Here is a 14,995-nt window from a genome sequence, read left to right as displayed (position 1 = left end):
TCTAATCTGGTATGAACACGTTAACCACAATACGTTTACTTTTCTCTGTTTCACAATAGAATCTTCGATTTTCTGAAATGTTTTAGTTTTACTGTAGCGATCACACATTGTAACAATTAAGGAGTTCAGATGCAACATGCTTTGCGTTAGTTGCACATCGATACAGTCTGATTTAGGTTCAGGTAAACATGGAGGTTATTATTGCTACGGGTGGAAAAAAGAAAAAAAATGTGGACAACAAATTTTACCAGTTGCTACAAATTCATAAATCCTCAGCCTAGAACCTTATCGTCATTAGATGCAGTAACGTCATCGAGTCAAATTACGTTGCTAACATTAGGCCTTACAGTATTGGTGCCCATGGCAACAGTGCTTGGATGCGTCACTCTTTCGTCATGTAGCGTAATAGAGAAGAGTGTGACGCAAAAGGAAAAGTGGTGATTTGCGCGCCAAATGATGACAATAGCTCATGAACATACTCAGTATAAATAGGCAAGATTTGACATGATGCGGTCTTCTTTTCGATTTATTCCACAGTTGTTTTATAGTGCACAATGTTCTGAACATGACAGGGAGATAAAATGGGTTTTCAAAGTTTGAAGACAAAAATATGATTATCAGGGTACCGTGTGAACTTTACACAGTACAGGGGGATAAACCTAATCCCAAGATAATTCCATGGTTAAAAGGATTAGAGTTATTACCTTCCATCTTCAGAATGTCAGTTAGAGATCACTTTACTCAACTATTTTTGCAGAATTTGTTTCATTTATTCCATTATTCAAGTATTGCTTCTTCGTCGTTGGTAGTTGGTGTAACCTGACAATATTCTATAAAATCCTGTAGAAAATTCTGAATATAATGTGGCAAAAGAGATAAAATTATGATATTACAAATCATGTAACGCAGATTAGCCTTTTTAATTATCAAGGCTTAGACTGCTAAATAGAAAACAAAATATCCGTTAACAAAGGAAGAAGTGGATTTACATGTAAAGGTATGTGAATATTATCTTTCATGTTATATAGAAAATAATAAGCAAAGTGAAAATTAATGGTTTACGAACGTGATTTACCGTGTACTTCATACTTCCAACAACGTATCACTAAATTTAGTAGAGAAATACAAGTTCCTCGATTTCTCTTTATTTATCTATGTTTTTATTAATATTCAGTAAAAAACAGACTCAGAAAATGTTCGTCATAATTACATACATCACTTTAGTTCGTTCTTGTTAGTCAGTCAGAAAAGAAAATCATGGATAGTTTCGAAATTATTCGAATTAAAATCTGAAAGCCTCAGCCAATCAATAATTAGTTCAACATTAAATAGCTGCTAAGCCTCAACTCAGTGTATCAATCTGAGAATTAGGCCTATCATCACTTTCAGTGACAACTCGAAGACTAGAAGGAAAATTCTCTCGTGTGGTACTAAGTAATAAAGTTAGTATTTATGTATAGACTTTTACATACAGCTTAGATTGATCTCTCGAAGTTTTTAGTCAAAATAACAGAGACTATTTAAAATTCCATCACCTCAGTATCCTGAAAATTGCTTTGCTAGCGGTTGCTGTCTAGCACTGTGATTAGGAGAGATAAACCGTATGTTAACGCATCAGATTTGTTTACTCTATTTGCAGTCACCAGCAGAAACAAGAACACATAAACGGAAGCTAAATACAACTGTATTATAAAAAGCAAGACATGTAAAAGCATTCAGTATAAATTACAAAAAAATATATATTTTGTTAATAAAATGTTCGTTATACGTCGAAGAAGTTCATTGTACAGGTACGAAGAATACGTTCTTGGTGGATACAAATGCATTCCTGTTCGTTACACGAAAGTAGAATTAAAGTATACAAATTAAATGAATTTTCAGATATATATATATATATATTTATGAGAGGATAGAATTAACGTTTTTGATAATATATACTGATAAATAATTATATATATTTATTTATTTGCCATTCGTTAAGTTGCTCAAATAAAATATTCAGAATTCGTAATCTGTAAAATTATTTTGATTTGTCTTTTGTTGAGAAAGATAGTAACTAATTGTTATGAAATCAGTTCACGTTTTATGTCTGTTTTCAAGTAGATAGTTTAGTCAAGATAAAGAAAATACTTGAAGAAAAAGCTCTTTGAAATTATTGAGTTACAAGTTTCTGATTTGGGCATTTATTGAGTTTCGAGTTGTTTGCATTTTACAATGATTGGATTACAAGTTGTTGAATTTTTACAGTCATTGAGTTTCAAGTTATTTATTTTTTACAGTTATTTGGTTACAAGTTGTTGATTTTTTACAGATATTGAGTTACACGTTGTTGAATTTTCACGTTTATTGAGTTACAAGTGTTGATTTAATAGCTATTGGGATATTGAGATTTCTGCTCAACGTACTTGGATTATGTTGAAATATTTCAGATTAATTGAAGGGAACGTACACTTTACGTTACTCCTATCAGATGCTACAATTAGTGATAGCTAATGCTGCACACTCAAAGATACCGCGTCCCACCGCCTGACGTAATTCCTGCGTGCACGAGCATCTGTTCATCAAGCACGTTATCTAGTTTTATCCAACAGTGCCAGGAAATATGTTGCTCTGCCAAAGACAATAGCAACCGTAAAGAGAATAAAACAATCAAAATGTTAGATAGTACAGTATTAGAACTTTCATTTCTATACGTCATGCTATCGTATGCTGGTCTGAATCTACTAATCATATCTCTGACGGGGAAAAGAAACGCCCGAAGACCAACTGCAAGTTTTTCGTTTAGACTTAAACGCTATACTTGTTTGTTATATGGAGTTGGTGTTCGCAACGGTTAAAGTACCTTACGGATCCCAAAATAAATGATAGGCAAAACAAATAAAAATAATAAAATTTACCAAGTATATTTCTAATAAAGGTTTGTTCACCCATGTAACCTATTGGCTAGCATCATATTATTGTATGGAAATGCTAAATTAAAAATTGTTGAAGAGTTGTGCACAATGTAAACATCCTTGTAATTCAAGAAACATCAAACTGACGTCTTCAGATATATAAAAAAAACTACAAATAATATAGAACAATCGCTATTATAAAAAGAATAAACATCTCCATAAGACCTACGAAACTTATTCACAAAGAATGTTAGCCCAGCATGGCCAGGTGGTTAGGGCGCTCGACTCGTAATTCTGAGGGTCGCGGGTTCGAATGCCTGTTCCACTAAATATGCTCGCCCTTTCAGCTGTGTGGGCGTTATAATGTTACGGTCAACCCCACTGTTAGTTGGTAAAAGTGTAGCTCAAGATTTGGGAGTGGGTGGTGATGACTAACTGCCTTCCCTCTAGTCTTACACTGCTAAATTAGCTTTGTGCGAAATTCAAAACCAGCAAACAAATGAAAAACAAGTACAAAGAACGTATTCTTGTTATTGTTTTAGTGAATCAAATGTCTTCCCAGTGTGTCATCGGTAACTTTACAATGCTAAAATTCCACATTCGATTCCCTGTGGCGAACAAAGTGCAGGGAACTTTTTGGGTTGGTCTGTACAACAACGTTTAACTAGACTTAGTGTAAGTATCTAATCTTGGTATTCAATAATACACGTATAGTAAAAATGTTTTTATTATTTAATGTTATAAAAGCTTTTTTATTTCATAGAAAATAAATATTGTCATCCGGATAGTAATAAGTTTCAAGCTACATTCATAATAGGAGAAAATTACTGTTAGAAATGTAACGGTATCGTATAAATATTATGGCTACGTTTTTATTCTAACTCAGAATAATCAATTCAACTGACAGAAATTTTTATCTTGTTAATTTGCTGTTATCTCTCATTAGGATATTTTTTTTCCGGAACAGAATAATAGGTATTATTAAAATTATTTTCTTGCTCAGAAAATAATTAAAACTACAGTAAAAAATTCATGGCTTAATTTCATATATACGGTTGAGTTGGGCATATCGTGTTATACAATTCAGTTTCTCAAACCTAAAGGATTTATATGTATTAAAACCCAAGTCGTTCTTCAAATTTTATTGTTCTAAATTAGGCATTAGTAACTGGCTGAGTCTAAATGACACTTTAAAAGGTTCAACTTACTAGATAAGCGAACGTTAGAAGTTGGACAAATCCGAAGGTTATAAATTCGGCTAGAATTTATTGTTGGTGACCTTTCAGTTTAGTTCATCGTACTTAAGCCTTGTTACAACAAGCAAAGTTGAGAGTGCAAATAGGTTTGTTTTTTTACTTTTACCGAGTTATTTACTTCCTACTTTCAAGGCACGTTTTTAGTTCATATACGATCATTAGATAGTGGTATTCAAAATACTCTTACTAACATTCATAAAGAAATCTGAAGTACTCTAGTATTAATTCACTAAGGCCCCCTTTTTATTTAGTTAAAAAAATTCAAAATTATTACTCTAGAGTAGAAGGTGCCATTCAGTAATTAAAGAGACGATTGACCTTAAGTAGTAGTAAAATTGTCTGCCTTACCTTGACTTTAGCTTACCTTCAACAATATGGACACAGACTGATACACCCAACATTGGAAATTTCGTTCTATTACCAATGGTTATTTATTCTTATTTGGATTAACCTTTACTTTTAATATTAACCTAGACTTTGAAACTGTTTTCTAACATAGAAGCAGGCACATGTTTTGTGTCCTAAATATGTAATGATGATCGTGTTAAGACAAATATATGTACTGATTCAGAAAGAAGCAACATGGAAAATATTGTTCTGTGTATCGTATTATATTAAACTAGGCCAAGTAGAAAGCCTTGGTCAGTTAGGTTAATGAGAGAATTATGGCCATTGAGATCACGGAAGGTGTTACAGTCAGTTAAATAAGAAACGGTCGTCGCTAGCTTGCGTTTTTTTAGGTTCGTCATTTATTTGTCTGACACATTTTATAATAAAGTGGCAGAAGTAAAATAATATATTTCTATACAAAATAGTTTAATTTTGTTAAAATTTAAAGAAATAAAAACAATATTGTAAATACTTTGCATTTCAGTCGGCTTTTTCTCCATATCTGCCTATTTCTCTACAGCATATTATTATGAAATGTAATGAATATTAGCGAAACGTTAAAAGCCACACTACGTACTATATGTTGTTACACAAGAAAATAAGACAATAACTTTCTTCTGTTGTGAAACTATTAAACATACACGCATTAGCAGCTATAACATACGTTTTCAACAAATGTCGCCTGGGAGAAAAACTGAAAATAACAAAGAAAACTAAATAGTTATGGCCGTTATAATATTCGTGTTTAAGTATAATTTCCGGAAACGGCCTAGAACTTATTAAAAATACACGTTACAGTCATTTGAAATTCGAATAAAACTAAGCATGAACCTGTTATTTTTTTCCAAAAACGTTCAGATTAGTTGAAATGTATTTCAGGCAAGAAAATAGCAACACAGATAAATAATACCAGAAACTAAGTAAAGTATTTTTTTATTGATAACAAGTTATTACCCCTGTACTCAGGTGAGAAGGGATAGATTTCTCCGCATGGCTCTATGTAATATACAGGAAAAACAGCTACGCAGGCGCAAATGAGTGTCTTTTTTTTTTTTTTTTTTATTCCCTAGTTTCAATTTCATCGGTGTTTTCTTTCAATAGAAAATGTGATATAAAGATCGATAGAAAAGAATATAACAGTAAAAGGATAACATATAGCAAACATTACAGCTGGTTAGTATTATACTCAGTTTGATGACTGTACAAACATCTAATACGTCACACATACGTCAGAAAATTAAAGTGTTAACACTCAGATCTTCCTGAAATCAATAGCTACGCACGTCATGGCTAGCTGGTCCGCGAAGTAGACGTCACCTTTGACGTCAAAGGCGAGGCGCTGTGTCATAATTAGTCTATAACGGGCTGGAGTTATATGCTTCACGAGGTTCTGACGTAGGCATAAATTCAAGAGGTAGGATTGTTTTTTTTGTTTGTTTTTTGAATTTCGCGCAAGGCTACACGAGGGCTATCTGCGCTAGCCGTCCCTAATTTAGCAGTGTAAGACTAGAGGGAAGACAGCTAGTCATCACCACCCACCGCTAACTCTTGGGCGACTCTTTAACCAACGAATAATGGGATTGATCGTCACATTATAACGTCGCCACGGCTGAAAGGACGAGTATGTTTGGTGTTTCGGGGATTCGAACCCCAACCCTCGAATTACGATTCGAACGCCTTAACCCACCTGGCCATGCCGGGCCAAGAGGTAGGAGCACTGTAATATAGCTGCAGGTAAACCAGACTAATATTACATATTTTCAAAATTTTGATGACGAAAAACTCACTTGAAATAAAAATGTGTCTCAGAACGGCTGATTTGGATATTAATAATTTTATTGATAAGCAGAGAACAACGTTTCGACCTTCGTAGGTCATCTTCAAGACCTAGGAACGTCGCAACTTTGTTCTCTGCTTATCAATAAAAGTGTTAACAACCATACCTGCTGTTCTGAGATACATACTTTCAAAATATTAAGCTATCTTCACACGAATCAAGGGTTATATAACAACTCTTGTTTTACACTACTTGTAAAATAAAAATAAAACTTTTTAAACACTTAAAATATAACTATAATTTTATACTGAACATAATATTATATACGGCTAGCGATTTCTTCTTGTAAGTAAAACAAAATTTGATAATTTAAAGAACGGAACGACACAACAAAATAACGGAAAGGCTTACTTTTTGTATTATTGATGGTTTTCGTAAATATGTCAAATGGGCAACTTTAGTAAGAAAATTTAAGAGAAAAGTGTAAACCTGTAGAATTTAGAATGGAAGAACCTTTGTTTCTATGTTTTTAAGGCGTTATGTAGAAATATGAAATTGACTAAATGGTTAGTCTCAAGTGGAAGTCTCGTATTCAAACCCCAGTCAAGTGGAGAAATTATTACTTATTAGCTCATGACGTTTAGATAAAGGTCATACAATATTGTTCCCCGCTGGTACAGTGGTAAGTCTCGGATTTACAACGCTAAATACACCCCTCGGTGGACTCAGCAGATAGTCCGATGTGGCTTTACTATAAGAAAATACACATACATACATACAATATTAGAAAAATAAGAAAAACCGGAATAGCATGATGGTTTGAATTGTTATGATTCGGTTGCACAGACTATCACAGTGGTTATATAGCGCTCAACTATATTGAGGAAACCCCACTTTCAAATCCCAGTCGAGTTGGGATTTTATGTTAATTTGTTTTTGTACTTATTTTTTTAATACTTATTATCATTTCTACAGTGAGCTATTTGAATATTCCGAAAAGTATTAATACTTATAGATCATATGAGGGTCATTTCATTTAACGAATGAAAAAGCCTGTGTGTTACGTCACACGTGATTTCTCTCGACTTCTCAAAATAGGAGTCGTAAATCTAAAGCACATTTATCCAGATAGAATAGTTCGATTACTGTTAGTTCTGACGGCTAAGTCACTCTATTTGCAATCTGAGGATCGCGGATTGCCCGTTCAGCCGTGGGAAGTTATGGTCAATCCCATTATTCGTTAATAAAAAAGAGTATCCCAAGAGTTAGTTGTGGGTGGAGATGATTAGCTGGTTTCCCTCTAGTCTTTCACTGCTGAATTAGAAACGGTCAGCGCATATAGCCTTCGTGTAGCTTTGCGCGAAATTTAAAACACACAAATTGATTACTGTCTGCCCTTTAAGATACTACGAACGAGAGTGTAAGAGGTTCGTGATGGGTGAGGTGTCGTGAAAACTTATAAGTGTAGTAACCGTTAATACAATAAGCCTAAAATAGTGACTTGAGTCAATGCGTAAAATGTATCATGAAAGTAAAAATGTCGAATCAATTTCGAACTTAAATCGTTTCTGAATTAAACGATTTTATGTTATATCACCAACGTGATTAATAATAAATAGGCAAACTTTTTAAACAATGAAGGCTCTAAATTAAAAAATCAACAAATATTTGCCCAGTTTTGTTGCCTGTACATTTCATTCTATTCGTTCAGTATACAGTTTATTTATTTTTTGAATTTCGCACAAAGCTACTCGAGGCTATCTGTGCTAGCCGTTCCTAATTTAGCAGTGTAAGACTAGAGGGAAGGCAACTAGTCATTAACAAGCGTCATCCCTTGGACGACTCTAATTGAAACCGTCACTCTTATAACAAACCTATGATACCAAAGTGCAGTAACAAAAACTACTTGGCCACGCCTGGCTAGTTTTGTTTGTTTGTTTTTGGAATTTAGCGCAAAGCTACACGAGGGCTATCTGCACTAGCTCTCCATAATTTAGCAGTGGAAGATTAGAGGGAAGGCAGCTAGTCATCACCAGCCACCGCTAACTCTTACGCTACTCTTTTACCAACGAACAGTGGGATTGACCGTCACTTTATAACGCCCATACGGCTGAAAGGGCGAGCATGTTTGGTGCGACCGGGATTCGAATCCGCAACCCTCGGATTACGAGTCGAACGCCTCAACCCGCCTGGCCTTCAGTGTACACCCTAACAACAATATTAGTTTATAATGTTATCGCCAAGCAACATGACACAAAAGTTATTGTTGGAACGTGGAGTTTTGTATATATTATAAGTTGTTAATGTAACTGATTATTGATAATAATCACTCGATGAATACGACACGAAATCATTTCATAAATGATCTTAGTTTTGATTGGGTCACAAAGGAGTTTACCAACCTTTGACTGTATTGAATTCGCTTTTCTGTCTCTTTGTTCGTCAAGTTTGATTTTGCGATATTTATCTATTTCAGCTATATATGAAGTGTAATGTTAAAGTATAATACAGGGCAATGATGGTAAAGCTTGCTTCGTCATTTTTGTCAGGTTATACGTTAGTACAACACATAAAACATCAGTGGCTGTCTGTTTTAAATACAAATGTATTTTCAATCCAATAGATGGCACTACGATATATTATTACTAATATTTTTCAACTTAGGTAAGATATTTTCAAATCTTTAATGAAAAGTTGTACTTTTGTTCATATACCCACCCCCTTAAATTATTTGCCTTTGTTGTCACAATTCATCAATCGAAGAATCAGACATTTAACCATAGAAGAATATTTCTTCACTAACAATTTTTTTTACACGGTTCAATCTCTCATGTTTCATCAAGAAGCAGACAAGAGAATAAAATTAAACAGAAGTCAAATTTTCAGTCAAGGACCAATTACAGCAGACGACAAAATGAACAAAAAAAAATGTTTCTTTCCTGAAATAGTAGTAAAAAATCATAAATGTTATTTAACACATGTTGTTACTATAATGCAATCGCTTTTTAAGATAACATGTTCATAAGACATTTATTTAGATTTAAATTTCAGAAAAAAATTAAACCAGTGTTTACCGTCATGTGACTGGTATTCAGTTTGTTTTATTATTAATTCAAGGTTTGTAGATATAGAATTTTTTTACCTAGACAGGACATAAACTAGTTTTGTTTTTTCACATTGGGACTGTTAGTTTCCCTGGAATCATGTCAAATTTCGTAGCACGTGCGACTACGCCGCCGCCGTATAACAAGTTCAGGACTTGGCGACACTACTGCACAAGCTATGCTGGAAAGTCTCCAAAACATTGCGGTTTAGAGAAAAGGAAGAAAAATCATAATATTGGCAAACTTTCGCACCCGATTCTTCCACTTTTCTACGGTATTGATAAAACAATGGTTAACTAAACTCAGGTTTGATTATAAACCAGTCAAGTGACTGAAGTGCCATAGTAGTGCCTTAGTTTTCTTTACATTGTCTACCACAATAAATATACAACCCCCTCTTTTGTTTCTAACGTGAGTTTTAACTTACAAATATGCCTCGATCTAGATAAAATTCTGGTGAGTGTAAGTCAGTAAGATATCTGGTGATAAGAGAATAAGAAATTTAACTATCTACTGATAATATACCAGAAAAGGAAGAGAATGATTCACTTACATACTATAGATACAGGTTTAGACAAGATAAAAGGGAAATTCTGTGCCTTGTACAGTACTTAATTTATTGTAATTTTGTCATGTCTTCTGATACGTTTGTTTTGTTTGTTTTTGGAATTTCGCACAAAGCTACTCGAGGGCTATCTGTGCTAGCCGTCCCTAATTTAGCAGTGTAAGACTAGAGGGAAGGCAGCTAGTCATCACCACCCACAACTCTTGGGCTACTTTTTTACCAACGAATAGTGGGATTGACCGTAACATTATACGCCCCACGGCTGGGAGAGCATGTTTATGTTTACGCGACGCGGGCACGAACCCGCGACCCTCGGATTACGAGTCGCACGCCTTACGCGCTTGGCCATGCCAGGCCCCGTCTGATACGTAACACGAGTCATTCAAGCATCTTGAATGAAACCCATTCAATTTTGTCATTGGCCAAGTCTCTGCTTCATACAGTAATATAGAAATAACAATACTATTGTAAACTTTTAGTTTCATTCTTTGTTTAATATTTTTGTCTTTAAGTCGTCTGCTCATTCTGGCTACGGTATTTAGTTCCTATATTTAGTTATTTTAAGATGTTATTATGTGTTGTTAAAATACTTCCTACGCTAGTGACCTGCATTTTCAATATAAAATAATTATTTTATTTTATCTTACTTTTCCCAGTTAATATTGTAAACCAACACTGTTTCCCACTCTATACATTTCTTCTTCTTTTTGTGTACAGATCGATGTCTTAAGAATTTAACATTACATTACATTATGTAACACAAATTTTGTTCCTGGATAGAGTGTATTATTTCTTAATTGCTTATGTTGTAAAAGTACAGAAAATGGCCATTATTCCCTTCAAACTTTGCTTTTGTGACCTGGATAATGAAATTAATCTATTTTCTATGTAAAAACGGGCAAATTTGCACATTTTCATTTACATAAGGTTTGAATAAAACAACATATGAATCAAGATTTACACGTATTTATACTAAAATTATACAAAAATGTTTAGAAGTGAGTAGTTTTTCTAGATTTGCGACTGTAATGCAAGTCACTTTCAGCCCCCAAATAGTCTCCCATCATGTTTTCGATATACGCTCCTAGGTCGCAAAAGCAAAGTTTGAAGAGAAAAATAGGCCTTTTCCATTTACTTTAATTAGCAATTGGGAAATAACACTTCCTGCCCAGGAACAATAAAAAGTAAAAATTTTCTCACATAGTGTTATCTGTAAAGTCCAGGCAGGCTCGGCATTGCTTGGTGGATTAAGGCGTTCGACTCATAATTTGAGGGTCGCGAGTTCGAACCTCGTTCGCACCAAACATGCTCATCCTTTCAACCGTGGAGGCATTATAATTTGACGGTCATTCCCACTATTCATTGGTAAAAGAGTAGCTCAATAGTTGGCGATGGGTGGTGGTGACTAGCTGCCTTTCCTCAAGTCTTACACTGCTAAATTAGGGACGACTAGAGCAGATAGCCCTCTTGTAGCTTTGTGCGAAATTTCGAACAAACCAAATCTATATCGGGAAAAATTTTTATACCTTCGCATTTCTGTCAAAACCTGGTATCAGAATATTAATGACAACGTTTTAACACCTGTAAAGGGATTTCACAGCTAACCACCATCTTCCAGAGACATTTCCTGTTCAGATGGACGGATTTGTTCTCAAAGTTTAAGAAATTAATTATAGCTGGCATCTTAAAATGCGATTCATTGATATTTTCATAACAAAAGAGCTCTAAGTACTGACAAGAGTTCATCCAGATTGGGGCAAAAAAAGTCTAAAATATAATTTGTCGAGTTAAATTAAACCGAATCTTAAATGGCAAAACATTTTAAACTCTGCTTTTTAAATTATATTGTGTAATTATATACGGTATTGTTGGTATAATGACATAGAATTACTGTAGTAAGTTCATTAATTTACTTAATGTTTTATTTCTATATTTTTAGGTCTTTCTTTGAAATCCTTGGTAATTCAAAGAATTAATATGATTCATACTGTGTTTATTGTTACTGGTCAACACCTTTCGAAGAATAAAGCCAAAGACGTCAAAGAACACTATGTATCACAATTTTTACTTTTTCTTGTTCCGAGGCAGAAAGTGTTATTTCCTAATTTCTTACGCCTAAAGTAAATGGAAAATACCTATTTTTCTCTTCAGACTTTGTTTTTGTGACCTGGGAGCGTATAATGAAAACATAATGGGAGACTATATTTGGGGCTGATACATGAAAGTGATTTACATTAGTCACAAATCTCAAAAAAACTACTCACTTCTAAACATTTTTGTATAACTTTAGTATAAATACATGTAAATCTTGTTTACGTATGTAATATGTTAAATATGTTGTTTTATTGAGACCTTATGTAAATGAAAATGTGCAAATATGCCCGTTTTTACACAGAAAATAGGTTAATTTCTAAATTTCATTATCCAGATCATAAAAGCAAAGTTTGAAGGGAATAATGGCCATTTTCTGTACTTTTACAACACAACTAATTAAGAAATAACACATACTATCCAGGAACACAATTTGTGTTACATAGTGTAATGAATGGCAATCCATTTGGAATAATAACCACCAAATCATTAGCTATAAGATACTCGAAGTTAATCTTTATTAAAATTAACCAAACCCCTTCTGAAAGACGGAAGGAAGCAGATACAAATGTAGTTCGTAGTAGTGTAAGTCGTTCTTATTCAGTGACTCAAATATATTTTCAACGTAAACGGTTAAAAAATTAACTTTTGACGTCATTAACTTGCTCGTGGACGTCATTGCTTACGGAGTTCTTGCTCCGAGAGCCTCAAAATATCTGCTGCACTTGAGAAGGAAACATTTAATCCGTTGTGTGGCGCCAAATGTAGAAAGCATTCATCATAAAAAAGAAATATTTGATATAAATCCTTACTTTGTTTTCAGTTCCTGAATTCTATCACATAAGATCGCATTTTCAAACATTTCAAATGTTCTTGCTGAGTTTCGGTTCACGTTGACCTTAATCTTTTTAAACACATTTTTTCCTGGATTATACAAGTTTACTTCCATTATGAATATATTTTTTTAAAAGGACAAGTTAAAGCTTTAAGCAGGATAAACGAATTCACGAAACTATTTTACGTTCAGTTTTAAATGTAAGCGCTTAAAGCTAGAAAAAACTTTCCTTGTAAGACAATTTTCAAGTTGCACTATATATATCTGTGAGATACGTCTTAAAAAGCATTCGGTTTGTAAATAAAAACTAAAATTTATTATCATTCTCTAAGAGAATGAATTTTATTGTGACATGCCAACAATATTCAATCAACATGTACTCATGCAAAAGAATCTATATTTTTGGTAGACGCTATGAATATCATGTGAAAGTTCCTTCGATGTTAAACACAAAGTTACACAAGAAGCCATCTGTGTTATTCACATCGCGAGTATCGAAACCTGGTTGTTAGCGCTATAATCCTTTGGGGAATGAATATCTACTTTAAACGCTTTATACCAGTCTTATTCTGTGGAACGGTTATTCTTAAGAAACATGGCTCGTTATGGCTGACCATTCTTTACTGTTTACAAATGCAGTCATTATTAGCAAGTTTAACCCATCTTATAGAAATACTTTGAGCTTTTTATTGCTTAAACGTTATGAGCACCATGTTAAAATTTGTTCAAGAAACTGTAAAGTGTTCGTTGGATAAGCGTTTTGTTTGTTTTTTAATTTCGCGCAAAGCTAAACGAGGGCTATCTGCGCTAGTCGTCCCTAATTTAGCAGTGTAAAACTAGAGGGAAGGCACCTAGTCATCACCACCCACCACCAACTCTTGGGCTACTTTTTTACCAACGGATAGTGAGATTGACCGTAACATTATAACGCCCCCATGGCTGAAAGGGCGAGGATGTTTGGTGCGACCGGGATTCGAACCCGCGACCCTCAGATTATGAGTCGAACGCCTTAACCAACCTGGCCATGCCGGGTCAAGCGATTTTTCACACCATCAAAGTATTTTGTGAACGTGAACAAATTACACTCGAAACACTTGAATGCTTAGTGCTAAAAATGTGAAACAATTTCTACACGATACTACTGGTATTGTATTACGTACATGTGGGAAATGAACATTAAATACCAATTAAATAGTCATTTAAGGTTTATTACTTGGAATTGCGTTCAAGACGACTAGATTCGTCAACTGATGTTAAAGCAACTTCACGTTTAGTTTCCTATATTGCATCTACTCACTGAATGATCCAACTAAGCCTAACATCCTCTTACACTCGCTCTGACTTTTCTGATACGATATATAAGTTTATATTTAAGCTAGATATTTTCATTTATTGGTAGCTGTATGTTTGTAACTAATATAAATGACAAACACAGCTTTACTCCGGTTTTGTTAGACACTTTGTTTGTTTGTTTTGAATTTCGCGCAAAGTTACTCGAGGGCTATCTGCGCGTTGTTAGACAGCAAAAAGTAAGTTTTAATTTATTGCTAGTTTTAAGATCGTGATAATTACCAACAAGGAACATGAATTTAATCCAAATGTGTAAAATAAATAAGAGTGCAGATTTAACATGTTAACATGTGTGTTATGTTTTGAATACAAGTGTAGGCCTAATAAATCATTGTCTTGATTTTTTATACCTCAGATATTAATTGTTTTGGATAATGATTTAACATTCTCGTTTAACATTCAAGCACGACAAGTAAAAAAGAGGTCACAGACCTTACATCCCTGTCAAATCGAACTTCTCTGTTCTTGATAATTTATAACGGATTAAATCACTCTAGACTGCTGCAAGATGCGCGTAGAAATGAACAAAGACAAAGTTCTATAGGGAAATTCTAACTTTATAACATTCTTGTGATTATGACTTTTAATAGTCTTTCATTACACCCGTCAATTCTTGTAGCATATTACACACGACTATTAAAAGTAGCTTTCGAGTCACATTGCTTTATTTTTCACAAACCTGAAAAGTTAATTTAATAATTTAAGATCATGTCCTTTATCCGATGTAACTGTC

General features: G+C 33.9%; 1 protein-coding gene across 2 annotated transcripts in view; it reads left to right on the top strand.

The window, feature by feature from the left end:
- Window positions 1-539: 539 nt before the first annotated feature.
- LOC143244204 (putative nuclear hormone receptor HR38) overlaps window positions 540-14,995 on the top strand; it is a 48,409-nt gene continuing 33,953 nt past the window's right edge. The window contains exon 1 of one of the 2 annotated variants that reach the window (XM_076488458.1): window positions 540-997. The gene's annotated coding sequence lies outside the window, so the exon portion shown is untranslated. Of the gene's footprint in view, window positions 998-6,155; window positions 6,249-14,995 lie in introns of those variants that run through there. The other variant, XM_076488466.1, reaches the window with a different exon arrangement.

The sequence above is a fragment of the Tachypleus tridentatus genome, chromosome 1 (assembly GCF_004210375.1).
Source record: "Tachypleus tridentatus isolate NWPU-2018 chromosome 1, ASM421037v1, whole genome shotgun sequence".
In the NCBI taxonomy this organism is placed as follows: Eukaryota; Metazoa; Arthropoda; class Merostomata; order Xiphosura; family Limulidae; genus Tachypleus; species Tachypleus tridentatus.
This window is presented reverse-complemented; position numbering and strand designations above follow the sequence as displayed.